The following is a 27,825-nucleotide window of genomic DNA, read 5'->3' on the forward strand; positions in this document are numbered from 1 at the left end:
CAAGTTGAGTGATATTACAGAAGTTAATAGGTCCATGTCTCAAATCTACTGTATATTTAATATATAATATATATTTAATATGCATAAACCATTTCATTTTCTCATTTAGTGTTGCATTATTTTAGATATACATTTTGCAGTAATTATCATCTGCAATTATATTGCAATTATCATCGTGAAAATAAAAATAAATTTTATTTTATTATTTAAAAAATAGTTTGTTTGTTTTTTTTAATTTCAATGCTTCACAGATTCTGTACAGACTCACTAAACTTAAAGTCACCTAGATAGGTCACCCTATTCATTCCCACTGTGTCAGCCAATCCACATAATATGAAGATCACAGCATGGACAGTGTTTGTACAGCACTGAGCTAAATTGGACTGTTCTCTTCCTCTTCTTAGTCTGAAAATAATGTCTTCCTGGGCTTCTGAAACAACACAGAAGGAATCATGGGAGTCAACACAATTGTTTTGCTGGTATTCAGGGCAGTTCCCATGTACATGACATCACCCAGTGCCAAAAAGACCAGTTCAATCTGTGTTAATTGCCATTGTTATCAGTGGATGGGTGTAAAAGACTTTTACTAATTGATACAGTGACATTCAATTTCGTTTCATTTTAATCAAGTAGACAGACCAGCATTATTATGTATTGATTTGACAGACAATCTTAATGACTTGCAAGAATGACATGGTTTCACACATTAAACATACATATCACTCCCTGCACACAAAATTTACAGCCTACATCTGGTTTGCATCTACCCCCAAGCAGGTGTACAGTTTGACCTTTCTGCAACTCGAGTGGAACTCACATCTGCCTGGCGCAGTACAGTTCAAATTTACTACCACCCTGTAATGTACATTGCCTTACATTGAAGAAACGCTGCTTTGGGCACTCCACCCATGGTGGAGAAAACACCGCAACATGGGAAACCTAACAGAGCATGCCCAACAGACCAGGAGCACTCAAAAACCATAACAGACGAAGACTGCAATTGTCCAGATAGATAAAAATAGCATTTGAATCAAATGAATGCAATTTAGATACACTGGAAGCACAGTCAGTGTCATAGATTAGCCAGCAAGCGGGAGACAAAAAAGATTGTTCTCAACCATTTGATGAGCGGACATTTTATTGAGCGTGAGGTTTGTAAGATGTGTGACATTAATTTGTGCATGGGGAAATATAAAGCAGTAGAAACAGATAATTATTTGATGGTCATCTTCATGCGTGATCATTTAGGGGAACCTATCCATCTGATTTGTTAATGCTGTTAATCAAAGCAATTGCAAATTGACCAAGCAGTCGTCTGAGAAAATGAGAATTCCATCTCTGTGATGGTAACAATCAGCCAACCCTAATAGGCTAGATATTCCCTTGATGCAGAGACCTTCTCAGATGGGGATCCCACATTCAGATCAAATACAAGACATCAGAAAGGTGATAATTAGTTTGTTGTGTATAGTATGTCATCAAAAAAACTGTTGCAAGCCTTTGTGCAGTGTTATTATTGGATCTGCACTGTATGTTCAACTGCACAGTATTTAGTTTGTGCAATAGATATACTTTCAAAAGGCCTGCATAAAACATGTGGTGGCTTGATAAGGGTGACATTAATATTTTAAGAAGCAGTCATAACAATAACTGGTTTATGATCGGTGAAGTACAGTGATATGTATGTAAAAATGTGATTTACAAAAGCATCTCCATAATATAATGTAGTAATTTGTTTTTATCTCCATAAGTAGCATGCATTAGCATTAAGACCCCATTTTCATTTTAAGTTTTATCATAGTGATATATGGTATATGTTCGTGGGCTGACCTAATAATATAAATCCTTTACAAGAATTGAAAATCATGCATTTGGTGCAGATAGCTTAGGTAGGTCCATTCCAGGTCAATAGACATCTTTCTTTGGCCCCGTGGGACACAGCGATATTATCTTTCACAGTAGCTACACAAGAGTACAGTATTATATTCATATATTCACTGTCCTTTTGTAAAATAAAACACAGCGGTAACAGTTTGCAGGTATGAAAAATAGCCTGTATTGTGACATTGTGTTCGGGTTTGTCTGGACAAAAACTGTCTGAACCTAACAGAAGAGTTCATTTCCCCTGGGCTCCACTGTGCTCTGGCCCTGACTGCCCTCCTCCACTTAATTAACTCAAAAACATAAGCAAAGTATGCTTTTCAGTCTGATTTCTGGATGCATTGTTCCCTTGTGCAATCACTTTTGAGCAGGGATGCAAATGAAAAACGATTACTGTGTAATAGGCAAAGATGTGTTTTCTCACTCCCTGACCAGCTCCTCTAAAAATAAAACCACTTTCCGGACCTTGACTTCTGTTTCTTTTTTATGTGCTCTTTCTGTTTTTATTACATTACAAAAGAAAAAAGGAATCAGATGATTATTTGTCCGCTTATATTTACATATGCAAGATGGATTAACCTATTAATTACTCAAAATCATTTTTCAAGAGATTTTTAGTTTATTTGCATCAGATTTTAAGACTAATTTAAATGCATTCAGAGGTCTACTGTGAATATGGGACCCGTGTCTGTATAGCATTGAGGAGAGAGAAAATTCATCACATTAGGTTACCACTTCTGTGCAACATATGTTGCTGATAGTAGCGTCTGCTTTACCATGATAAATTTTAATGGGAAGCTACTGTATTTACTACATGGCTAATAATCAGATTCTCCGTTTTTTGTGTGCTCTTCCCAGCTGTTGGCATGACAACTCCTAGGAAATGCACAAGTGCTGTTACTGTAGTGCGTCCAAGAACTACTAAACAGCATAACACTGCACTGCATTCTGTTACAAATACTCAATCTGCCATTGAGAATATATTCATGGAAATGGGGAGGGACAAGATGTTCAGTAGCAAAGGCACAATTGCTGCTCAATTATAGTTGGTGTAGTGGTGGAATGCTTGTAGCGGGTTTTTTTAGAAGAAATGACAATGGGGCAGAAATTATTTGTTTTAACAGCAAAAATACAGAAGCTAAGTTAAAGCATCCCTGATAACATAACACAAGAGAAGAATAAAACAAGCCTTCCTCACAAATCTAAAAATAATACCGTTCTATGCGTTCTTTGCATTTTAACATGTCCTTTTTTGATGTTATTTGTGTTGCATGCAGATATTAGTGGAGCAAATTTGCCTTTGCCTTTTGTTTGTAAGCGGAATGCTTTCTTGGCTATTTGCCTGCGAGGGTTTACTGTGAACACCTTGTAATTTATCATTATTGTTACTCTATGGAAACAACATGACTCATCGTTGCAGACCTCGACCTGCATCCCGAATAGCATCCCTTTGTTATTGCTAGCTGCTGAAATACCACAAGTCCCCCCCCATTACACACTACGAAAACGAACCACGACATCCTGCATTGTTAGCGTCAGCTGTCAGTCCAGCATCCTTTTGCTGCAAACACGTAGCCTAATCCTACATGCACTCCCCTCCGTACCAGTTCCTGCCAGGTATGAAGCGAAATAACTGGGAGATGAGCGCAATTCCTGCTGTGTTGTGTGGTGAACCTGATTCAGTTTCAGCTGAGAGGCTGTGGGTGGCACGGAGTGAGGGTGATGCATACAGACTATCCCTTACACTGGGGCCTGCTAAGCCCTGCATACTTTTGCTTTGTTCTCTCCTGACTTGTTATGGGCTGAATGTCATGTACTTCATTCCAGAGGAGGCAATGTAAAATGTGATGTAAAATGTCCTGAAAATGTGCCTGTAAACCTTTGAGTGCTGAAAGCGTTCTAGTTCTTATATCAAGTCAGTTACAACAAAGAGATCATTTTACATCACAGGACTGTTATTATAAGGAAGAGATCTGAGATCTACTCTTGACTGCACAGGAATCTTTTCGCCGAAACATACAAAGGGTACTGAGGTGATGCCACGACACTGGATAATGTTACAGAAGAAAGGATTCTGTTGTTGCATTATCCTTATTAAACCTGGCACACTCTAATCACATAAAGCCCTCAATGTATGGTCAATACAATTACATTTAAAGGTGTGTTTATGTATGTTTTGTCTGCCTTACTCAAAGGCTCAAAAGTCTCGGTTACTGTATGCCATTCAACAACAGACACCAAGGATGTTTCTGTAAGAAAATTAAACTGAGGGAAAGCTTTTGTTTGGACGTACTTTAAGAAAATATTTAAGAATAAGCCTTGTAAGGTCGGTAAACTTTGTGTATGGTTGATACCGTATGTCAAGTTTTTAGTAAAAGGGTGTCACATCCCTTTAAGGCATGCCTATAATTCTCCAGTTGGCACAAAAAGTAAGCATATTCTCAGTGAATGTTTTGTAAAATGATATAAGAACAGTCTTATTTACTTGACTGAGCTTTTTCCTCAGAGAGCTTAGATGTGGCTGACTGTTTTCAAAGATCACTTCAGCTGTCATCAAAAGAGAGTTTTTGGTGTGTGATAGAGCCAAGCTGAGAAAGAGCTTGACTTCCTTGCCATGAATTGTGGTAGGTTAAGGACTGGAGTTCAAACTCTGTAGATCATTTCTTTTTTGTTTTATTTGCATTGAGTTGAAGGTATGAATCATCGCCGCAATCAATAAACTCAGGGAGGATCAAGGTCCATTTTGCTGACAGAGACTGTTTATGGTCTGAGTATTTTTTCAAATGCCTTCACTGCAAGTGAGGTGAGAACAAAAGGAAAGAAATCCTTCATTTCCTTTGGATTGTCTTTCTTGGGATGAGTGATAATTGCTGACATCTTCTTTAAATAAGGGGGTTTGCACATGTCAAACGAGGACTGATGGAGTGGTTGGAAATCGGCTGATCAATATATTTAAGTCAATGTGCATATTTTGTCTGTGCCAACTGACTTTTTACTTCATTTGAAACAATGCACAACACTGTCTATGTTGAAGGTAATTGTATTTCGGACATGAGAAATTGTTTTAGATCATGGATGTGATAAGAAATATCAAACTTCTTGAAAGAGGTGAAAAATTGTTTGAGTGCTTAGGATGGTATCTTGTCTGTTTGCATATTTCCTTCTTTGATGATGTGTGTCTTGTGTTTGGCAGTACATCTGAACTTCAACACAATTCTTTTTGTTTTGAATGCACTTAGGTCCAGGGTTAGGCGTTGGATTTACCAGGGGTTTGTGAGATGAAAAGTTTTGAAGGAAGAACATTATCTACACAGATAACAATATTAGAAGTAATAGCATCCGCTTGATCATGTGGACTATCACATGTCTGAATCATCATCCATCCCCAATGGTCCAAAACAGTCAAAACCACTGATCATTACAGTTGTTTCCCCCTTTTCAGTGCATTTTGAGATGGGTTTGTTAGCCAAGGCAAAAACATTACTGTTCCAATAAAGGAAACAACCTGCTTGCATCAGGAACAGAAAGGGAGTCATCAATGGATCTATTAGTTATTGTTATCATTCTCAGTTCAGCTAAGGCTGCGGTTTATATTGGAAGGTTCAGATGTTTGTATTATCCCTCCTGTTTTTACCCTTGTTATAAACATGTTATAATAAACATTCAACCCCATGCTAGCAAAAAATGCGCAAAACTACATTTACTTGGTTTCAGTATAATGCTGCTCATCAATATCATTATATGTTCACGTAAATTGTTTAACTGATCTGATTAACTTAATGAAACATAATGACATTTGATGCATGGATGTGTAAAGCAAACCCCAGTCTTCCATATTGTGATAAATTGTATGAATATTGCAAGAGGGAAGGTCTTGCATAGACATTGTCTGTCTGGTTAGTGGTAGGCATTAGTGCCTTTAGCATCTTAGACAACAACGAATGGTTCTACTATGAACCATGTGATGATGTCAGTATAATATCTTTCTTGGAAAGGTAGATTTTAATCTTAGAAACATTCTCAAAGTAAATTCAGTACACATCCCAAACTTACAAAACAGTTGCCTTGTTTACTCAGAGTCCCGACTGAAAATAAATTAATAAATCTCTTTTTGTATTATTTTTGGGACAGCAGATGTCCCAAATACAATCAGACTCAATTTGCATTTTGATTATATTTGGCTGTGGCTCCATACATAAGACTCAGCTGATTTAATTTACAAATGGATGTTCAACATGGCATGCTTTTACATTGGAAATATATAAATATGGAAACAACCTTGCTAATAAATTCAATTTGGCCTCCTCAGATTTAGGAACGCCAACAAAATTATTCGTCCTGTGTCTGTGTTTACTTTCATTGTACACCGTCTTGTCCAGTGTTGATGTAATAATTACAGCTGTGTACATATTTCCATAAACTTTGTGCACCTTGTGGGAGTATGGGGGGGATATTACTTATGAAGTGGACCATATATGCGCAACAATCCTAAGGATTGCAATTAATTTTGCATGTTATAAATCTGCATAGAGCCCCTATGACGCATACATCAGCAGAGAGACGGCGTCTGCAGAGAACTGGTGTACACATGCTTCTAATTATGGCTACACAGAGTTTACTGCTGGTTTAAGATGTATGAAACTTTCTGATTTCTCTTCTGGGGTGAATGTCTAAACCTGTGCGTGGCTCACAAATGATTTGTTTACATGCAAGCTGATCCCTTGCATGTGTACTTTGCGCCAGTTATAATTATTCATGTGATCTGTTTCCTCTGAATGACTTGGAAAAAAACAAAATTGTAATAAATAAACGCCTTGAACGTACATGAGGGTGATTTGTTTTATAAGAGCACTCTTTCATTGAGATGTTTTAGGTGCAAACTTACTTGCGTACCATTACCTTCCATTCTAAACATAAACCAAGAACCAGACTGAAGCAAATCTTTGAACTGTCCGCCTACTTAAACAAACAGCTCCCCTGCAAATGACGATTTATGTTTTGCGGTCACACTTTTTGGCTTCCATCTGTAATCAGCACATATTATCGTGTTTGTAATTATCGATAAGATGATGGGACAAATGAATGTCAAAGTCGTGTTTTGAATCATTATAAAACTCTTCCAAGCCCTCGGTGAGAATTATCACTGTTATTATAGCTACTGAGTACCATAAGTACTTGATTTTAGAAAAAAAAAGGACCATATTGCATGATCTAGTTACACCGCGAAATGAAATTCTGGCTAATGTCTGGGAGTAGTCATAAATCAAAGTCATGAGCAAAACAATATCTTGCATAACAATGGATGAGGTAATGATAGCCCACTATATTATGTGCAGAACATAAAAAGCTGACAGGTCTGAACCACATTTATAACTGGCAACGGACCTGAGACAAACAAACCCAGAATCAGGAACAGTCTGCATAAAAACTCTTGAGGGGTCTGCAAGTGAAATGACATATATGGTTCCCTCAAACTGGGTAGATGAAATATCGCCATCAGAAAACCCAAGTGTTTTGCTGCACACTCTTACGTCGGGAGCCAAGAGAAGAAAAAAAATGTAGTGGTCTCTATTTGGAAACATTGGGACACCTACCACTTTAACAGACTGAACCATGTGAAGTTTGTGGCAGTGCAGATGTGACTCTGTTGGTTGGCATGCAATGTGAATGATGGATACCTACCATGGTAGAGGGGTAGGAATCAGCAAGCATGGCAACAGAAATTATGCCAATTGGGGCAATCACACTGAAGGGGAAAAGTCACGTCTTGACAGCAGGGGGCGGCGTGGAGTATGCCGCTGACTCTAATGGAGCGAGACTACACATTTTTAAAAACCCAGCAAACATCGCCCATTGGTGTGGAAGGTATGTATTAATAATGTATCTTGGGATACACTCGTGTGTCAGAAGGCAAGAGCAAGGAAAAACAAAACAGTCTGCGACTGTTTCTTATTCAAGAGACATGGTTCAAACGAGTTGGTTCAGATGAGAAGGGAGAACTGTTTATCTATTGACTGATTCAACAGCGCACAAAGAGAACACTCCACCTTGACGGTAAGGCTCCAAGGCCACGGGTGTGAAAGGAATCGCTAAAACTACACTGTAAATGAGGTCTCTGCAATGGTAGTTTCCCAGTAACAACTGCCAAAAAAGTATAAAGGCACAATGCAGCTCACGAAGGCCAGCTGTTTGTGCAGCGGCTGTATGTGTTTCAGTGCTTTGTAAAACAAGCAGAATTAGCTAATTAAAGGACTGAGTAATGATCATTTAGCACTGGGCTAAATGCAAGCTCCTTTTCAGTACGGTGCTTGTGCCCCCATTGCCTGTTACATAATTAACACATTCCCTTCAAACCTGCAGTCACCATGGGTGCTGACATCAATCTTTCGAAATGCAGCAGCACAGGCGCGGTGCCCATTGGTCCTCGGTCACTGGACCGACCCAACATATGTGGTACAGCCTGGCGCAATTAATGCTCAGTGAGGGGGTAGTTCGGAACCTCGGTGCGTACTGGAGGAGGAGGAGCGGGCACGCAGTTCATTTGTGCTGTTTCAAGCGTGAGTGAAGATTGGGGGGGGGGAGTCTGATTGTTCTAAATCAGCATTATCTATAAACCAATTATTTGCTCAACGGGTCACATCACTCTGTTGAATTTCACAGCAGCTTGAGTGCTGAGAGGATTTGCAGCGGGGGGGGGGGGGGGGGGGGGGGGGGCTGCCTCTCAAAGGCTACAGTGGAGCCCTGGGCACATCAAAAATACTGTGCAGATCCATTTTTGTGGGGTCGTTCAAGAGATTCCCAAATCCAACACCCCCCACACCCCCCAATCCCCCACACATACTCACGCAGATATACACACACTGATGTTTTTTTTTTCTCCCAGGTTGCTACTAGGCCCTAGCAGACAGTGATCACATATATATTTTTATGCAGGGTAGTATAGTTGTCACTTATCGGGTAGATTCGCTGCATCAGTCATTCTACTGGGTATTGGTAGTTGAGGAGGGATGAGCAGGAACAATATGTGTGGGCAGAGGTTGTGGTGTTTAAATTAAATGAAAAAAATTCCCTACCAAGACCTCCAAGAATGTGTTGAAAACTGATCCAAATACCATTCCAAAAACAACAACGGTACATGCAGTCTGCCATTTCGTTCTGTTATGACCAAGTGTCTGAACATGGTTAATAATACACAAAGGCTAGGAGGAAAAACGATGCCAGAGAGACATAGGAGAGCATAAATTATCAGTATTCATGACTGCAGTTTATGGAAAGAGAGTCTGTGCAGAATGAAACTTATCTTGATGGAAGGCCTTCAAAAGCCACAACATTGTATATTGCCTAAAAGCAGGGATTTTCAAGCAGTGATACTTCAAAGATCTGAGGGGCATACTTGGGATATAATCATAAATAACAACTTCTAGACCAAAGCCAAGAGCTCAGCAAGTTATTAATATTTATGTGGACATGGTGTGTCTGGTAGTGTGTGTGTGTGTGTGTGTGTGTGTGTGTGTGTGTGTGCATGTGTGTGTGTGTTTATGTTGTGTGATGACAGAACTGCAATAAGTTTCATAAGTCACAGTTGTTCATCAAACAGAAGATGAAAAATCATGGCACAAAATAAAACAGCACATACGACCATAAAACGTTTCACATGCATCATTTTTGAGACAAAGGAAGTTTCCATAATGGAGGCTGTCTGTTGACATTGAACCAAATTTTAACATACCAACCAGCAATTTAAGAGCAATCTGCCAGAATATACATTTATACATTGAATTGTTGATAGACATACAGTGTCCGACCTGCTAATGGAAATGAATGGATGAGCATGGCAGTAACAAGTTATTAGCATATTGGCCTGAAGCCTAAAAATGAACAGTCCAATATCACAAAGGAGTGCTTGTTTTAAAGCTTTGCTAACATTCCAGAAAAGGGTTGAAAACCTCTGGCCTAAAATTTTACAGTCAGGGTTTATGAGTAGTTGGTCCATTTTAAGATTGACAGATGTGTGCGGGTTTATCTTATGGCGGGGCAACTATTATCTTAACCCTATCAAAAGCCAGATAACAGAACCAGGGACATGTTCTTCAGAGCTTCTTTTGTACAATTCTTTGACTGGACCTGTTGGAATCACTGGATGAATAATGAGGGAACATCAGCAGAAATTAAACTGATTCCACCCTGTGTGTCAGTGGGGGCTAACTGCAATTCCACCTGGGAATGTAGGCATGGCACAAAGTAGTAGATGTAGGCACAATGGAGACTTTTTCAAGAAAAAAAAATAAAAGCAAAAGATTTTTCCAGCACTGTCATCTAGAGTTTTGTAAACTTGCAGGTGCAAATCCTGCCTCATGTCATGCCAAAGGTACTGAACATAAATTGCCTCAGTAAATATCCATTTGTATATCTACAATGTAAATCTGTGGGAAAAGATAAAACTATGAGATTTCCTACACTCAGACTCATCGTTTTCCTTCATCCCTTCATTTGGATGGATGGTATTTATCCTCAATTCCTTTTGACTCGTGTGCTGTTTTCTTTCACGATGAGCCAAACATCTCTAGTATTGATGCTTGAAAGCACTACATATATTCATCTAAACATATGCAATAAAAATGCATGTGTGCGTCATTTCTCAGCTTTCCAAAGAAAACTCCAGCATGCTATGATTTCTTTCATTGGGGTTGTAGAGTAGTAAGATGAAAAAAAATCTCCCTTGGCCCACGTTTTTCAAGTTGTGGTCATATGGTTAAAACCATGATGCATCATCACTTAATTGAATACTAAGACTCAGCAGGGGCTTAACAGTGAGGAAATAAACAAGAAAATGTTCAGATTGGCTAAACATCCGTGGGAAACGTATGTGATTCAGACTCAATGATTGCACGATGAGAGTACTAACGAAGCACAAAAATGAGGAAAATACACATCCGTTAATCATATAACAAACAACTTGGGGGGAAAAATCATTACGTGTTTTCATTAATAATACATTTAACTCCATACAGTAGCTAGGCAAATAAATCACAGTGCATCCTGGTTCAGTCGTCTTAAAGGGCAGCGTTATTTTGAATAATAGAGCATAACAATACCCTTGAGACCTCGCAAAGAGCCATAATTCTACGTTGTTGTGTTTTCATTCTTTTGATGGTGGACCAGAGCGTGTGCGAAGCAGACTGAAACTAAAAGTACAGTTGTCCGTTATTATTATAATTTTTTTTTTTGTTCCTGTGAACCGTGCCAAGGTTCCAAAAAGGTGGTGAAGCCCGATTTGTAGCGCACTGTGGGTTTTGTCTGCCTCTGCAGACTCGCTTGCCCGTTTGATGTTGGGGAGGGAGAATGTGCAACAGCAGCCGAGGAGAGAGGGGGAACTCTGTCAGAGTCGCTGCTGCTAGGCTGCTGCAGTCAATGCCTGGGACCGGAGCAGCGGCGAAGACGGAGACAGAGGCAGAGCGAGCGAGAGTTGGGACCAAAGTGAAAATGGAGAATTACAACCGCTTTTCACCTTTGCACTGGGAGCATTAACGATCGCGACCAGCGACTTCCGACGAACGAGGATTTTTTTTTTCCGAACACAAAACGCTGAAATGAATTGAAGAGGAAATAGCTTGCCCCTACGCTCACAACCGAGTCTATAGCTACCGCTTTTACTACCCTGTATCTGATGCTGGTACTAGCTAGCCATAGCTAGCTAGCTACCTGCGAAAATTGTTCTGGTAAGTGTGATATTTCGTTCTCGCACTAGTCGAGCTCAGCGATGTATTGTGTCTTCCCAGCAACTAACTAATTAGTCGCGGAGGGGGCTTTTTATTGAATTTTATTGCGGGTGCTCGCAAGCAGTCTGTGGAAGACATTCATTTTGTGGAAATGGGTAAATAGGGAGTTAATTTTTTTGCAATATGGCCGCTCTTTTGCGTCTCCCGTTCTCTCAAGTGAAACGAAAAAGTCGCATGAAGCTATTTGAAACATTTCTAGCGTTACTGTTACAGTCCTGCTTTGGACTAACGCGGTCTGCATGTTACGGAGTAACGAGAAATTTCCGCCATTCTAGAATACAACGCAGTTCCAATTGACGAGACCACTACTCGTTATCCGGTGATTCCGCTGTCAGTGCTACTGGCTAAACGATGCAGTTAAATGCATTTTACTCGCCTAGCTATCTGCAGTGCGTTTGCAAATACCGTCAGATAGCTTTGTTAATGTTGGGTTAGAATGAAAAGAGGAACAAATGCAACGGTTGTTTACGGAGGAAATAAAGGCTTGCTCGCCAAAATGTCGCCTTCAGTGTTGCCGTTCTTTTAATTTCAAAAGGAAACATCGGTGGTGATTAGAAAGTTAGTTAAGGTTGTTAAATGTTATTGTGTTGTGAATGAAGTTCGACGGGATCCGTGTTTTCCCGATTAATTGTATCGCTGATGGCCAAAACTGTAGGCTGTTTTCTGCAATACGAATCGTGTGTGCGCAGTGCACGTTTTGAAATGTGCAGACTGTACCACAAAGTTGCCTGATTATTATGTTGGGTAGGAAAACCCAACGATTTGGAGCTACCAATTTATTATACTACAGTACGGTGTTTCTCAGGTTTGAAACTAGCTCAGTCAAATTTGGTGCATTGATCGGAAATTATGTGGTTTTTCTGTGCACTGTTGCAGTTTGGTAACTTTCTGAATGCTACACGAGTGTGTAGCGCTTCCCTTAAAATTTATTTATGTAAAATACCAATTCAGATTTTTTTTTATGTGTGCCTTAGCATTAAACACTAACAGTTTGCCAGCGTGTTCATGTAAGAAGTGTGCATATGGTATTTGAGAAGATTTGAATCACGCAGAACCAGTAATACCCGATTTAACTGTGAAAGAATTGACCTTGATGTTTGACCTTTGATACTGCCAAACTCTGGCAATAATATAGTTCTAGGAATAACTTCCAAAGCCAGTCACCCAATAGCAGTACCAAGTGACTCAGTGCTCACCTCCCCCATCAGGAGACAGAAGTGATGCAGGCTGTCACTGTGTGAGCTATTGCTTTGCATTATATTCTCTCGTGGCTTGGAATCCTCCCGTGAACTAATTGCGCCATTTAGGCAGCATGAGTAATTCTGGCTCTAATTGTGGACAACTGCATAACTTCTCACTTAGCAGTCACTTAAAGTGCTCCTTTATGATCTTGACTTTCCCTGGATTTTGCCAGTTACGTCTCAGTGTAAATTCCACCTGCTCGTCCTGATGTGGACTGTTATTTTCTGATGAAGGCCAACACGTGACCTGGCAAAGATTGTAGAGGGCTTGAGCGCTGTCAAGACGATCAGTGAACATTTAGTTACGAAAATAGGTGTGGGGCCTAACCCTACAGGAGAACTCTTACAGGAGAACTTGTCTTTTTTGTGGCTGTGGCGTGACAGATAGCTTTGACTCAAACCTGACATGTGAAATTAGTTTGAGCTTGTGATATGGGGAAATAAGAAAAGAGAAAAACGGCATTGTTTTGCAGCATTATGAAGACAGCACTGTTTGTGTCCTGAAGCTCTCTGCGGTGGATGTAGCCTGCTGATTTAAAAGACAAGAAGAGACCCACAGTTTTCCTTTAAGACAGCAGACAACCCATTGTCACAAAACTGCATTTGAGGAGATGGCAGCAGTTTTTCATACATCTTCTGATGCGCAATTGCAGTGAATTCCAGTGACAAAAACCCCACCAGTCAGACAGACACTCTTTCATGTACCTGTTCAATTATTTACCGATGCATGGGTGTACTGTATGTGGAAAGCAAACACTGTACCTGTTTATAACATTGTCCGTCAGCCCCCCCCCCCCCCCCCCCCGCCACTCACTCACACACACACACACATATACACACACACACACAGCAACACACGCCTCAGTTTTGTCTTGCCACCGTTCATATTGACTGTGTCCAGTAAGTGTGATTGCACATGTCAGTTTTTGTCACTTGAATGGGTTTTAGTGCACAGAAGGGCCTGAGGCGCCATTGGGGGGGTCCACCATGCGCCTATTAGGCTGAGTGGTGATGAATGGCCCCGGCTCAGTTCTGGGTGCTAGGCGATGGAAGGACTCACCCTGGTGACCTCTTTTGGCTTTTCTCTGAATGAGTGATCACTGGAGGCCTTGAGGGTTCTCTGCCGGCCCTCAGAGGGATCTTACTGTGTGCACTTTAGTGCTGTTGTGCATCGCTTCCAACTACGCTCTCCTCCATTGGCAGTGCTTTTGAAACCCCGGGCCATAATAAATGAATGGATGAATGGAAGAATGAATGAATGAATGAATGTAGAGCTATCCAAAGATGGTAAAATATGTGATGGGCTCCATGACTGTCAAAGCACCAAAGAGTGTTAATCTTATGCCTTCGGAAGGGTTAGTTTTATAACCTCTGCACTCTCTGTATTTATAGCTAGGGAATTAATGAATTATGGTGGTGATAGTGATAATGATAAAATCAATTTGGGCTACGATACAAGCAGTATATTTTTTTCCGGTCACTTCTGTCTTTTTTCGCAATTTGAATGATGTGCTTTGAGAAAAACCTCCTCCGGAGATTTTGAGCGATTGTTGAAAAGTGGCTGTGTCTGTTTACTGACTGCCTCAGATGATAACAGACCAGAATGCGTAACCAGCTTGCAAGGTCAAACAATTAACAATACCAAAAAAAACCTTTCCTGATGATAGGCACGTAACAGAATATTGAAATGCTGCAGTATGAATGTGGCCCTTTGTCTTTTTTTGTCCTTTCTTGGAAAATTCAGGCTTTGTGTACAGTGCGGAGAGGAAAAGATTATTAGTTTGCCATGAGTAGCAGAGAGCACAGTTGGGTCAGTTTCTGTGGGAGAGGAGTCAATTTCTGTACAAAAAAATGAATAAAGTTAGAAATGGATAGACCCATATCACCTGCAGTGTTGTCCATAAATAACACTCTCATATTTTCACCAGGTGCTGCACAGGATCTAACCCAAGTAAAAGGCAAGGTGATTTCTATGCCCATTGCAAATGACAGTGTTGACCCAAGGTGCTACTCACTATGCAAAGTATATTATCCTCCTATGGACCTGTAACCCCCCCCCCCCCCCAAAAAAAGGCATCCTTTGCCCCTTCACTTCATTTTGGAGTGTGTAGTGGCTATGTTTTGAACTGGTAGTTGATGCAGATTTTGTCAGTGTTGCGGAAGGTTTGTTTCCGAGAAAGCGTCCTGAGTTACGAGCATTTTTGCTGTTCACCACTTTTTCCAATTGATTACAGAATGTAATGGTGCGTGGAGTCACTGTACATAAACATCAAGGGCAGTACCTCCAGCTCGTGTTATTCTTTCATCCCGGAGACCAGCGGCGCGGAGCCTTTTATGATCTTCGTTTTTTTTTTCGGAACAGATACTGTCAGGCCGTACCCATGTGGCGCACCGCTGAAGTTTGCATTTTTTTCCCTTCCCCTCCCTGCATCCTACGCTGATTTTCAGACAAGACAGCACAAAGGCTCGTTATAAAAGAGACTGATGATCCCCTGGTTTTTTCAAATACGTTTTTCCCAAAAAAAACAAGGGCGTGAAACCTCGCTGTTCAGAATTGGTACTATGAAGTCTGCATCATCGGCACATTTTTTTTTTTTTTTTTTGTGGCCTTTCTCTATTGACGTCTTCCTTTGATTCGCTGTGATTTTTTTTTTCTTCCTCTCTAGGCATGCCGAGGTAATGATAAGAGTGGCAACTGCACTTGTCCTGTACCTATCATTAATGGCTTAGAAAGCTTTCAGCAGCTGCGTGGAGATCCTCCATCGCTGAAGCCGAAGGAATGCAGGGAAACCGTGATGAGGACTACGATAATGCCTCCGCTATTACCCCAGGCTCCTGCTTTGGGTTTTTTTTTTTTACATTTTATTTCAGCGCAGGTTAGAATTCGTGCCCAAATATCTTGATCTAGGCATCGTTGCTGTTTGATTTTTTTTTTTGGTACACCGTTTTTCTTGTACGGAGATGATTTGTGTGGTGAATTTGTTGAAGACACAAATCACGGGAAATGCACGGGGGCTTTTACGTCTTAAGGTTAATCCATTCCTGGAGTCCATGTCTTGGATGCTCCTGGTGGAGCTGGAAGTGGAGCTGGCATGTATCACGTATCACTGATTTGGCAGATAAGAGGGCAGTGGGAGTGTTCTGCCTGATTAGCTCCAGTGCTGAGTGCTCAGTAAGTGACACAGCTGGTTTCAAACCCAGGCTCAGCCAGCTCTTAAAAAGAACACCTTGCCAACTGAGCCACTCGGGAGCCTTACCACTTCATACTTTACACTTCATTGAAGGTTGATGAAGCTGCATTGAAATGTTTAGTACTTTCAAGTCCATTGAGATATGTTTGGTTTTTCTTTTGGCAAAGTCAGTGTCATTCAAGGTGGCCCAGAAGAGAGCAAAGCTCTTCAATATTTGTCCTTCGTCATTGATTTCTTCACAATTAAAAGGTCTCAAGAGACAGAACAAAAATGGAGTCGTGCTGTCACAGTCTCCATTGATAATACCAAGAGGTGTAATAGTGCATTTTCATACCAAACAAAAAATATATCTGTTGCATAATTCAGTATGGAAGTGGTTTACAGTGCATAACAAGCTATTTATGTTGATTACAGGACTTGATCCCTTGTTTTCTCAGCCATTTGCTTGCAGAAATAAGTTTAGAAGAAGCTGACAGCAAGTAGTGAAGCAATGTGTCGCTCTCCCTCTGAGATTACCGGTGTGAGTTGTGAAAGTGTTGTGTTTCCACAACATTTTGCACCATGGGCTGATAACCTGATGCACTGCCCATGACGAATGGCAGACTCAGGTGGGAGAGCTTGTTTTCTCATTCTGATATTGGTTCAACCATGCAGTGAGAGTGAGACATGAACTTTGCTGGTCACTAATACAAATGGTTGCTCCAAAATATCAAAAATGCAAATCACCAAATAATCAGTTACCATTCAAGTATAACTGGCCCGCTACCTGTAATGTTACAGTATCTAAAATGATTCAGACTAACAGTCTAGTTTTGTTTGTTTTAAAGACATAAGACTTGGCTTTCTGGGTTTTGGAAGCAGGCAGGTTACAACCTTTATGTTCAAGAGATTTGCATGAAAAATAAATTTTGGTTGTGATTTGTATTTATTTATTTAACATGAATCACAGTGTATCAGTGTACATACAGAACTGCAACACTGAAACCAAGGTGCCATTTGTACTGAACCATCACCTTAGTGAACTGTTACACCAGCAAGAATACCAGTTTGTCTGCTCACGGTCACAGAACAACAGTGGTAGCCTTTTAAACTACGGGCGGGGGCGGAAGGAATGCTTTTGCTGTGCCGATTCCTCCAGATGAGCCCTTTAAGGTGCTGAAAATGTAGACTTTTTTGCTAAATAAATGGGGAACAAAGCCTTGTTGGTGTACCCTGGGATGCCTTTGTAAGCTATTCCCCAGTGGTCTCTATGAAAGCTCCCCTGAATATTTGGTGCACAAAGGTGGAGGCATACCTCAGGAGGTTTTTCATCGTAAGTCTGTCTTCCACGTTTAAGGGGATGATTTAAATCAAAGCGCAACCTGGTTTCAGTAAAAAATTTAAGGCAGTTTTTTTTCCTCATTAGACGGTACACAACTTTTTTCTTTTTCATTTCAAAGGCAAATACCGAGGAACTCACAGCCTGAGGAATGGGAAAAATCTGTTCCCGTGGCCCAGCTGTGGGTCCGATCTGGTCATGTGATTGTCTCAAACCTTCGCTTGGTTGTAGGGAAGCTCCTGTGTGATGCACGATTTAGTCTCTCTGATGCATCCGCTGCCCATTTTCAGGATCAAACTGCCTGTTGTTCGGCCGCTCCAGATCCTGCCGATGTTTTGTCCTTGGGGTGCAGACATGCTGAGTGGTATTTTGGAGAGCATCATCACTTATGAGAATGCAAATTGCAGCCCTCTTGTTCTCTGTCGTTGTGAATCATTTTTTACAACGTTCGCTTGCTGGGAAGGCACAGCTACTAACTTTCGTAGCTTAGGCTACATTTTATCCATTTACAGCGCTGGATATTTTAGTGAATCCCCATGAAGTATCTGCCTCAGTGGTTCAATAGCAGAGCACTACTCGGAATTTGGAACTGCAGCTTTTTGGTTACATTACCAGCCCTTCAACCACTACGCCGCACTGCTGTTCTGAAAAGAGAGCATTTCTCCAAATTGCCTGATCCAACAGCGTATTTTATGTTTTTTTTTTTTTTTTTACTAGCAAAGCACTTGCACCCACTTCCACAAGTTCAGTTTTTAGCCATATATGGATCATTTACTTACTGAAATTGATGTGTACTGAAATGGATTACTCATTGCTTCTCACTGGTTACTGTCCATCCTCACTGTTTTGAACATTGCCACCCATAGTGTTTTGGGAAGAGAAGCAAGGCATGCTGTGAGATTTGATACAATCAAAAGCAGCGAAAATCAGATCATAGGAGTCATTTGTTTGGGGGGAATTTAACAAATGGAATCAATGAGCTGAATCCAGAAACGTATTATAATGTCAGCGTTTAAATTTAATTTCCAGGATTTTTCCATTTTGAAGCGATTGTGTGTCCTGAGACTCGCTCTTTATAATCAAGTTCGTCCAGAGGGCTGGCAGTGTATGCCGGTATGTGGGACCTGGGGAAACAAAGCCAAGTGATGACAGAGATTTGACAGTTCTGACAGTGATGAAGAGATTTCTCATGAAGGAATGGGGGTGATACTTTGTGATCAATAATGAACATGGTATTATTCACGCTATGTTTTGTTATTGTGTTTTGCACAGTTCTCAAAATCCATCCTATGAATGAAGCCCACAACAGAATAAAACTGTTTACTTTACTGAGGTACCGGCAGAATTTCAAAAGATGGAAAATACAGCAAAATACAGCAACAGAAATGACAGTTGTTGAGCATTACAGTGGATTCCTTTGTTACTTTGAATCTGTGACTTGAGAGATGTTATTTCCTCAAGTGGAAGTAACGGCAGAGCAAGGCTGTTGCCAGCGCTATCTCTTATAATCAGTGCTACAAAAAAGGTGTCATATTCCCCTTGTACAGAATATGTAGCCTTTTTCAGAGCGTTCGTGATGAGACACCCAGAGTTATGAACACGCATCCCTGTCTCATGAATAATGTTCGTTTTTCTGCAACAGAGGAATAAGTGTGAACATTTCAGAGGTGCACGTGCAGGTATACTGGAGAAGTTCAGGAATGCAAATGTCCCCCCCCCCCCCCAGCCAGGCTCATGTTACAAGCCTTCAGGCTGTTTTGTCAGCTTGATCCATTCATTTATTTGACATGTGAACAGTGAAAATGGGAACTTCCATCTGTGTTCCACTTCAGCCCTTCCTTTGTCAGACTATGTGAAATGTGACGGACAGTCTGCTGCTGAACCTTAGTGAAGATCATGGTACAGATTATTATTATTATCATTAGTCATGGTAGTTGTAGTAGTAGAAGTAGGAGTACTAGTGGTTGTAGTGGTAGTGGTATATTATTGGTAGTGCTCTGGTTTGGTGGCATCCTATTGGTTATGTTCATATTTGGTTTTGTCTGTTATCCTGTGCTGTAGTAGCAGTAATATTGATAAATTTTGTTGTTAAAATCACTTTCAGAGCCTGAAATTTCTGGATGGTATATATCTCAAGAAGCACAAAAATACAGTTATTAGACTAATTGCATATAGTCATAAGACAAATATAAAGCAGGAGGGGCAGACAACCTGCCTATTAAGAGAAAACAGTCAAAAATACAGGGCTTTTTACATCAAGACAAAAATAGACAGAAGTCAAAATGAATAAAAATCAACCGATAAAAACAAATAAACAAAGACTAAAAGCTGGATTAAACAGGTGTGTTACAAGGACCTACATACCGAATCAGTGACTGATTTGTGGTGCAACTGGAGATGTTTAGGGGCAGCTCTGGTACATATTCTTAAAAAGAGGGGGGAAAAAAAAGAAATGGAGAGGCAGAGTCTCTGCTGTTATCTCCTCTGCTGACATAGGCTGCAGCCCGGCAGCGCAGCAGAGAAGCCCTGTGTCACAGCATGTAGTCATTCTCACATTTAATGTGCTGCCTGATGCACACCTCGTACCAGCGGCCTATCGCCAGAGCATTCGTATGGGCTGGCTTATCCCACAGCGTCATCATTCCTGCCGCGTGGTGCCAGGCCATCAGCGCCCACCAGAGAGGAATCTCGGAATGTGATATATCGTCACACGCGGTGCTGTGCTTGCGTGACGAATGTGCTCTATGAACCGCGCTGTCACCGGATGATGGTTTGATGTGTTTTCCAGTGAGCTGTCAGGATTGGGTGTGCTCGGATGAGGAAGCTGGACCTGCCCAGTGCTCACAGCCGTACAGGAAGCCAGAGGTGTTCTGAGATCAGCCCCTGGACTCCCACCCGTGTGGCTGAGTGAATGGCCAGACTTTACCGTTAGGCTCTATCAGTATGCCCAATTCTCACTCAATTCCTGCTCAGTAACTGCTCGCTCGATAAGCTAATTGTCTACAGAGCAATTTGGTGTTTCTTCTGTGCCTTCTAAGATTTTATACTGCTAGACCATAGCATTTTCCATTATAGACTCTCCCTAGTCTGTAATTGACTTGCAGGGGAAAGGGAATCATGAATTTGGCCTGTCCAGCATGGTGTCTTTGCCCAAAATCTGTGCCTGAAACTGTGACATGAAGTTTTTTCCACACCTGACATCACAACACATGTCAGTAGGTCTACGGGACATAGCGTGAACCATCAGCACGAAGTATCGTGTGTTTCGTGGTGTGTTTTTTACTCTCTCCAAGGTGCTCTTTACACTTCAGAGGAAATGAACATGAGTTTGCGGTTAATGTCGCCGAAGAAAGCCCAAATGTAATGGAAATCTCAGCCGACTGAAACACCTGTGCCTGAGCATTTTTTTTTTCTGCAGTTTCATGGCTGTGTCCTCCAGGATGGCGTTTGTGGGGCCTGACTTGTTAAATTTTAATCCGGCATTATAAGCTGGTGCACATCATTGCGACCCGAGGGAGATGCTTAAACGCATGATGGACCATTGGCCGGGCCAGCACCAGATCCGCGTGGCTCTGACAGTGAGGTGGGTGTGCTGGAGCGGAACCGGAGGTGGGGAAAAGGTTTCCCAGGCTTATTTGCATTCAGTCCACCAAGAAAAATCTGTGCTGTTGGACTGTCTGTTACTGCTCGTGATCCCTTTTAGCGTGACAAACAACAACTGAATTGGAAAATGGAATTAGCGGTATTACTTAGTTGTTCCTAGCTTAACGCCACACTTATTTGGGGGGTGAAGAAATTCTCGACTTTCTTCAAAAAAATTAAAGTGTGCAGGCTTTATATGGAATTGCATTTTCTTCTTCTTCTTCTTCTTCTTCTTCTTCTTCTTCTTCTTTTACTGCTTCTTTCTTAAAATCAGCCATTCACTGGATGTCATGATTCACTGTAAGCAATAGAAATGTAATGAAAATGTCACTTTGAAGCCTGAATGTAGTTAATCAGTGTAACATTCTCCAGCCTGCTACGGGCTAGAAACCATTATAACAAAGTGTGGACAGGAAAAGGGAAGTGCGGTAGGTAGGATGCAGGTATCAGCAGTGCAGTTGTATTCTGGAAAAAGGACAGCAAAAATTAGAACAAGCACTGCAGCGAGCCAGCATGGCCACCATTTTCATTGCTCTGCGGTAAACCGACTGCCTGTAAACCTCTTCGTATCTTTAGTAGTCCATCTAGATGGTTCTGCATATTAGCAGACTGAAACCACTGACAGGGCAGACGTGAACTGTAAAGTCCAGGACAGTGAATTTATTCTCATTTCAGGGGCATGGTTCTCTCACCTCATTGGCTCTTATGGTGGCCTATAGAAATCAAAAGGCAAGGATTCTGGTCGAAAATGGCACACTGGTTTCCTGTGTGTATACTTGGAGGACGGCTGTTTAAAAGGGATTTATTATTCCTCGTATAGCAAACCCACATGGATTGATTATGGAAGAAACTGATCCTGAACCCACATTTGATCCTCAAAGAATCTGAACCTGGCATGTTGAAACAATCCCGAGATTTCCGCACGGTCTCCAATTGAAGTAATAAGGCCTCTTAGGTGGGCCCATCCCCAGGTGATGTCAGCTAAGTTCCTAGAGTTTTCTCTCTAGGTATGTGACACAAGTAATATTACTCATTCATTTCATCGTAGCGTCTGGTGCATGCTGGACGTCATACATAGCTGTTTGCGTAACTGAAAGACAGAGCTGGGCTGCTGAGCCTTTGCATCTGCCCGGTTTCTTCAGATCAGTCCATTTTTAATTAGTCCCCGAAGAGGAGCGAGGCAGGAGAGATGCATCACTTTGGCAAACCAAGTATACACACTGCAGGAGTCTCAGAATAGAGCTCAGCTGTTTTGTCAGTGTCATGTGCCACCAAGTTAGAGTGGGTGGGGGGGGGGGGGGTCTTAGGGCCCGGAATAGTAATCCTGCTGGTCATTAAAGTGACCACCCTCCAACAGCTAGCAGTCAAAGTGTCCATTTGGGCCCAGCAGATAGCCCTCACTGGTGTCGCCTTACCAAACCAGTACAGCCAGGAGAAATTTTTACTGCTTCTCGTGTTACAATTTATGTCTTGTGAAAGGTTTTCAGGGAAAGTTTTTTTTTTTTTTTTTTTTTTTAATCATTTTGACCTGGCAAGATGGTGGTTTTCTTTTTTTGGTATGCTTTAGAAATGCTACTCTACTAACCCCACCCTCAGACAGTAGTGAGTATGCTGAAAGTTTCTTTCTATTTTTCATTCATTCCTGCATTTACATATGAATGGAATGTTGAAAATTTCACCTATAACGAAAAAAGTTCTATAATGATCAGATTCGATTTTAAAAAACTAGGATATTCCGTGACATATCTGAAGACATGAGGGATGAAGTGTTTATAAGTGTGGAAATGTTTCTAATTTCCATTGGTATGACTGAGTGTGTTATATTGGTCAGTTTGAGTGTGGTGGCCAGTCCACACAGAGGCAGGTGCTCAGTGTGGGTGGTCAGGGGCCGCTACTGATTGGCTGTCAAACTCGTCCCACACCTGTTGTGTCACTTAGGTATGCTCCTCACACCTTTTTCGGTCGCTCTCCCTGTTACAACTCAAGATGAACGGGTGATGACGTGGTTAAAATGTGGTAGGCCTGCTAAGATGGGGCCTCTGGCTTCCTCTTCATTTTGTTTGTCCTTTGCGTGATGAAGCGGTTAAAGCAGCACTGTTTTGTAAAATTGCTATAACCTAAAAATCCTTAACTTCCTTGGTGTGTGTGTGTGTGTGGCTCACTACAGAGAAGCATACAGCAAAATAACAATGACACTATAAGTATTATGATTCAGCCAAAGTAGTGAACTCTGTCACTTCTGAGCATTATTTGGGTATAACACTGAATGGAACAGTGCTGTAGGCTACTAGCATGTAGGATCTGTATATATTCTGTACTAGTATGCTTCTTTATTCTTTAGCAAAATATTTATTGAGTAGATAATCTGATTTATGAGGTGCATACTTGCCATCCTCTGATTACTTTATGCATTATTAAATGTTTGGTGTAAACGCCACAATTTGCTCTTGGACCATAACAGCAGCGATCAGCAGCCGTCGTTATGATGGTTCCGGCCTAAAATTTTATGTCCTCTCACAAATCACGACCCTGACATGGGTGCACATAAGCAAAGGAAAATACACAAAAACCAAAAATTTTCTTCCAGCTCCAATGGTGCAGGGTTTTGACAAAGCGATAATAGCCTGCGACTTTCACTGCTGCCGCTGTTGGAATGAGAACCAGCCCTGGCTGTCTCGGTGGAACGCTGCAGCGCGTCTCTGTACTGATGGCACACTTTCACAGCCGCAGCCAAACCGACTGCGGGGGGATATTCGGACAGCGGGGACATTCTCCTCCTCTCCGACAGGTGCGGTTTTCTGCTCGTTTCTCCGCAGCGGAACGAACGGCGACCGTTCGGCATCGCGGAGCTTCGCTGACCCCGCTATTCCTCCCTAATCCCGTTCTTTATCATCTGATCGGTTGGCCTTAATCATGTTAAATGCGTCCTGTTAAAACCTGTGCACAAGATGCTTTGTGGTATTAATGCAGTTTTTAATTACAATTGCCCAGAGGGTAGTTTGTAATCCCCACAGCGCTGCTGACATTATTCCCTGCCGAGATCCGTGCTGCATTTTTTTTTTTTTTTTTTTTTTTTTTATGATTCAGGCCCACAGTTGTCGTAATTGCATGAATAGGCAAGAAAAAACCGGGTGACCTTTTGTAGCCAGTTATGTAATTTTTTAAATTTAAATAAGGTGAATATATTTATTTCATTTTCATTGAATTATTAATACGACGGTGATCTAATGTGAAGAATGCTGTGAAAAGTGAAACAGTGGAAAAATATTTCTACCTGGTTGAATAGCAGTTGTCTTTTTCAGTTTGTAAAATAGTAGTTGGTGTCAATTAATATGGTTGTTCAGTGGTAGTCCTCTTTTCTTAATATGTATTTGAAGTACACCTTCCAAACCATTTTTGCTGAACAATACTAATCTAATTCTCCTTTTTGAAGTGTTAATGGAGGCTTAAAGTAGTGTAAACATGGGTTTCAATTTGGGGCTTTTATCTCATGGTAATTGAAATAAATGAACCAAGTAATTTTTCATTTGGAAGTCACTGAAATTTCTGTGTAATCACTTCACTAGGCTTTTCCCTATTTCCTTGTGTGAGATTTTTTTTGTTTTGCTCCCATGTTAAATATTAAGCCTGTTAAACCTGTTCAGTTTAAACCTGGGTAGACACTGATTTGTAGTACCAATGCACAGATGACATGTTGTACAGATGAGTCAGGTAGTAAGTAATATCACCTTGATTAACATCACAAGCCTCTTAATGGCCCATGTATTTCAAAACCAGTTGTCACCCACCATTGGTTTCAGTGTTAAATGGACTCTTTTAACATCACCAGAAAAGCCATTAATTGTCACCGTCAGAATGGCAAATTATTGATTGTTTTCCCTTAAGCGGTATCATTTTAAAATAATTGATTTAACCAACAATAACACACTTCTTTGGAAAGGTGGAAAGTTGTTGTGAAATAGATGTCATCAGCTACATATATGCAGGTTAGTGCAGGTTAGTTGTCATAACTGCGCTGAAGATATCTGCACATCCACTGAACTCAAAGCAGTCAACAGAAAACATCAGCTGATGTTTACTTTTTAGTGCAAGGCTCATTAAGATCAGCTGTCTAAACTATTACCAGCTAGTAATGTGCTTCTGGTGACACTACTAGTTTGATTAGGCTACAGACGCTTCCTAAATTGCTTGCAGTGTTTCCGTTGTTGGTCCTTGAGCCGAGTCTTGAGAATCGTGGAAAAACAATGCTGCCAGCTCAAATGTTGCAGGGTACATTTGCTGGAACTGTGCATGGAGTTCCCTTATTCTGCAGGGCAGGGGAAGGGCATATTGCATGGGAGGTGCTGTACTTGCTTGTGCAGAGTAGACTTGTGTTGTATTGTGAAAACAGAACCAGTGTTGGTTTTTTTGTTTTTTGTTTGTGCATTGCTGGATTATATTTGGAAATAGCTTGCAGATGTTTTATTTGCATGTGTGACTGTGTTTCCTGTAATGGAAAATAATAGTGTAATAATAATGGTCTTTAAAGAATTTTGTCCATTCCCTGATGTTCTGCTGTACATTCATCTGTAGTTAATTTGATTATTTTTCTTTGTAGAAATCAGCAAATGCATATGATATTCTTTATGGTCATCTTTCTCCATCAACTTTGCATCCTTCACTTTGGTACTGCAAATGTTATTCCTGATGTTCCCCACTGTTGATTCTTAATACATGAGAAAATTTCTGTCTGTGCTGAACAAAGTCATATGCCTGCTAGCCAGCGTTAGCTTAGCTACACTGCCTGTGTGACAGTGGTATGAACCCATGTCCTGACCCATGGGACCAGTCATATTCTCTCTCTAGCTCTAAAGGAAAATGTCACCTTCATTAGCAGGCCCCCACATGCTCTCTCATATTTCTGACCCTGTCTGTATCTGGAGCTATGATGCCTGTACTCTCATCTTCTTAAATGGGCCTCTTTCAGTGTAATAAACTGGTAAGCATTGAATGAACATGGAGGTTTGTCCATATTGAACACTTTGTCCATACTGAAAATTCTCTGGGAAAAATGCTGCAAGTAGAATTAAGAGAATTGAGTGCCAGTTACATGCATCATGAATATTAAAAGTTATATTTAAAACTTGCGCCAGGAAAGCACTCAGTGTTTGTAATTCATGTGGAATATGGAAAATCTTTTCAGCGAAGACCTACACAATGCGTGTTGCAATGAGAGGTATCAATAATTAATGGGTGTGCAGGACATGTTAGCGGGAGAGATTTGTTGAGGTCCGATCTCCGAAAGAAAATGAGCTGGCACTTGTCATTCAGTCAGGTGGCAGAGCAGCAGAGATGATGATGTTTGCCTCTGGGTGTTTAATGACCTGATGGGAGGGCGGAGGGAAGCTCCCTGACAGGGAATGACCGAGGACAGAGCTGCGGGTTCTGGCAGTCTGTACAAACGGAAATAATGAACAGCGCTGGTGTCGGTTAAGAGTTTATGTACCCCTCTCACCCGGCCGATTATCCTATTTACAGTCTAAATTGGGAATAAAGGGACAGTGGCCCCTCAGTATAATTCAGACCATTCATTCTCGGCTAACTCTTCCGTCCCTTGAAGTGGTCCTCCTCGGAGACGGACTAATAATGTTATAGGGGTCAGAGAGGAGAAGAATAAATGCGCGCTCCCACTAATTGCACCACAAAAACCTGATTTATTACACCATTTGTGGCTTTTTGGAACATAATCAGCAGCTCGGCACCTGACATGAATTGGTTTTGCGTGTGCGGCTATTGCAGCTTTTTTTTTTTTTTTTTTTACTCTGAATGTTATCAGGTTTCGAAGCTTAATGGAAGGTTTTGTGTAGCTGGGATTTCTGTTTGCAGGATACGCGTGCTGTTATCAGGTTTCGAAGCTTGACGAAAGGTTGTATGTAGTTGCAGTTTCGGTTTGCTGTATATATGAGCACAGAAGGCCCTCATTTAGTCTTTCAGGATAGTTTTACTGTCTCTCTCCTCCATATATCTTTCTTTGTTTATTTTACAGCCAGAGATGCATTTTTCTGTGTTTCTTGGGGTTGGCAACCTAAAGACCACAGACGGTGTAGTGTAGCTGGAACTTATTTCAACATGGAACCAATAGTAACACAAAATCTAATACATTAGTTAAGCAGTCACATGATAACTGGGAGGTGTTTAGTTAAGTCATTAGGTCAAAATATCAATGATGATATTTTGTTCTACCTGGTTTTTGCAGACCTGTAGAGACTAAGTGTAGGTGGGTTGCTTTACTTGTAAGCTAATTGTAGGTTATCTGTTTTAAAAAAAAACACTTTTAATTGTTTGTATCCCAATGTTATTTGAATATAACAATGAATGGACATGTTTGTCAGGTCATGAAACCTTTAGGCCTAATTCATCTCATACCTGTTGTAATGCATGTAGATGCTTGTTCATTGTAATGGCATTATTCTTACCTTGCACACCTTATCAATCAGTGCAGATTTGTAATGTTCAGTTTCCCTGGTTTCATAGCTGTAGTCAACATTAACACCGAATAAAGACTAGGCAAATTACCGTGACACTGGAAATGCGAGCATAACAAGGGACATAATTGTCCTTCATAAGTCTGTGTCAGGACTTCCTTCTATGACCCACGTTACACACAGAAGCTATGGTTGTTATTTGCTTGTTATTGTAGAAGTGTTTGTGTGAGCATATCCACTATAGGAAAGCATGCCGTTTTCACTTAATCCTTGGCACAGTGGTTCTCTCGTATACAGTACCAGTCAAAT

At 41.0% G+C, this 27,825-nt stretch overlaps 1 protein-coding gene across 4 annotated transcripts in view; it reads left to right on the plus strand.

Annotated features, from left to right (window-relative positions):
* Positions 1-11,021: 11,021 nt before the first annotated feature.
* dtnba (dystrobrevin, beta a) overlaps positions 11,022-27,825 on the plus strand; it is a 102,519-nt gene continuing 85,715 nt past the window's right edge. For 2 of the 4 annotated variants that reach the window (XM_036549213.1, XM_036549214.1), the window contains exon 1: positions 11,022-11,600. The gene's annotated coding sequence lies outside the window, so the exon portion shown is untranslated. The remainder of the gene's footprint in view (positions 11,601-27,825) is intronic. The other 2 variants (XM_036549215.1, XM_036549216.1) reach the window with 1 other exon arrangement.

This window comes from Megalops cyprinoides, chromosome 17 (genome assembly GCF_013368585.1).
Source record: "Megalops cyprinoides isolate fMegCyp1 chromosome 17, fMegCyp1.pri, whole genome shotgun sequence".
Classification (NCBI taxonomy): Eukaryota; Metazoa; Chordata; class Actinopteri; order Elopiformes; family Megalopidae; genus Megalops; species Megalops cyprinoides.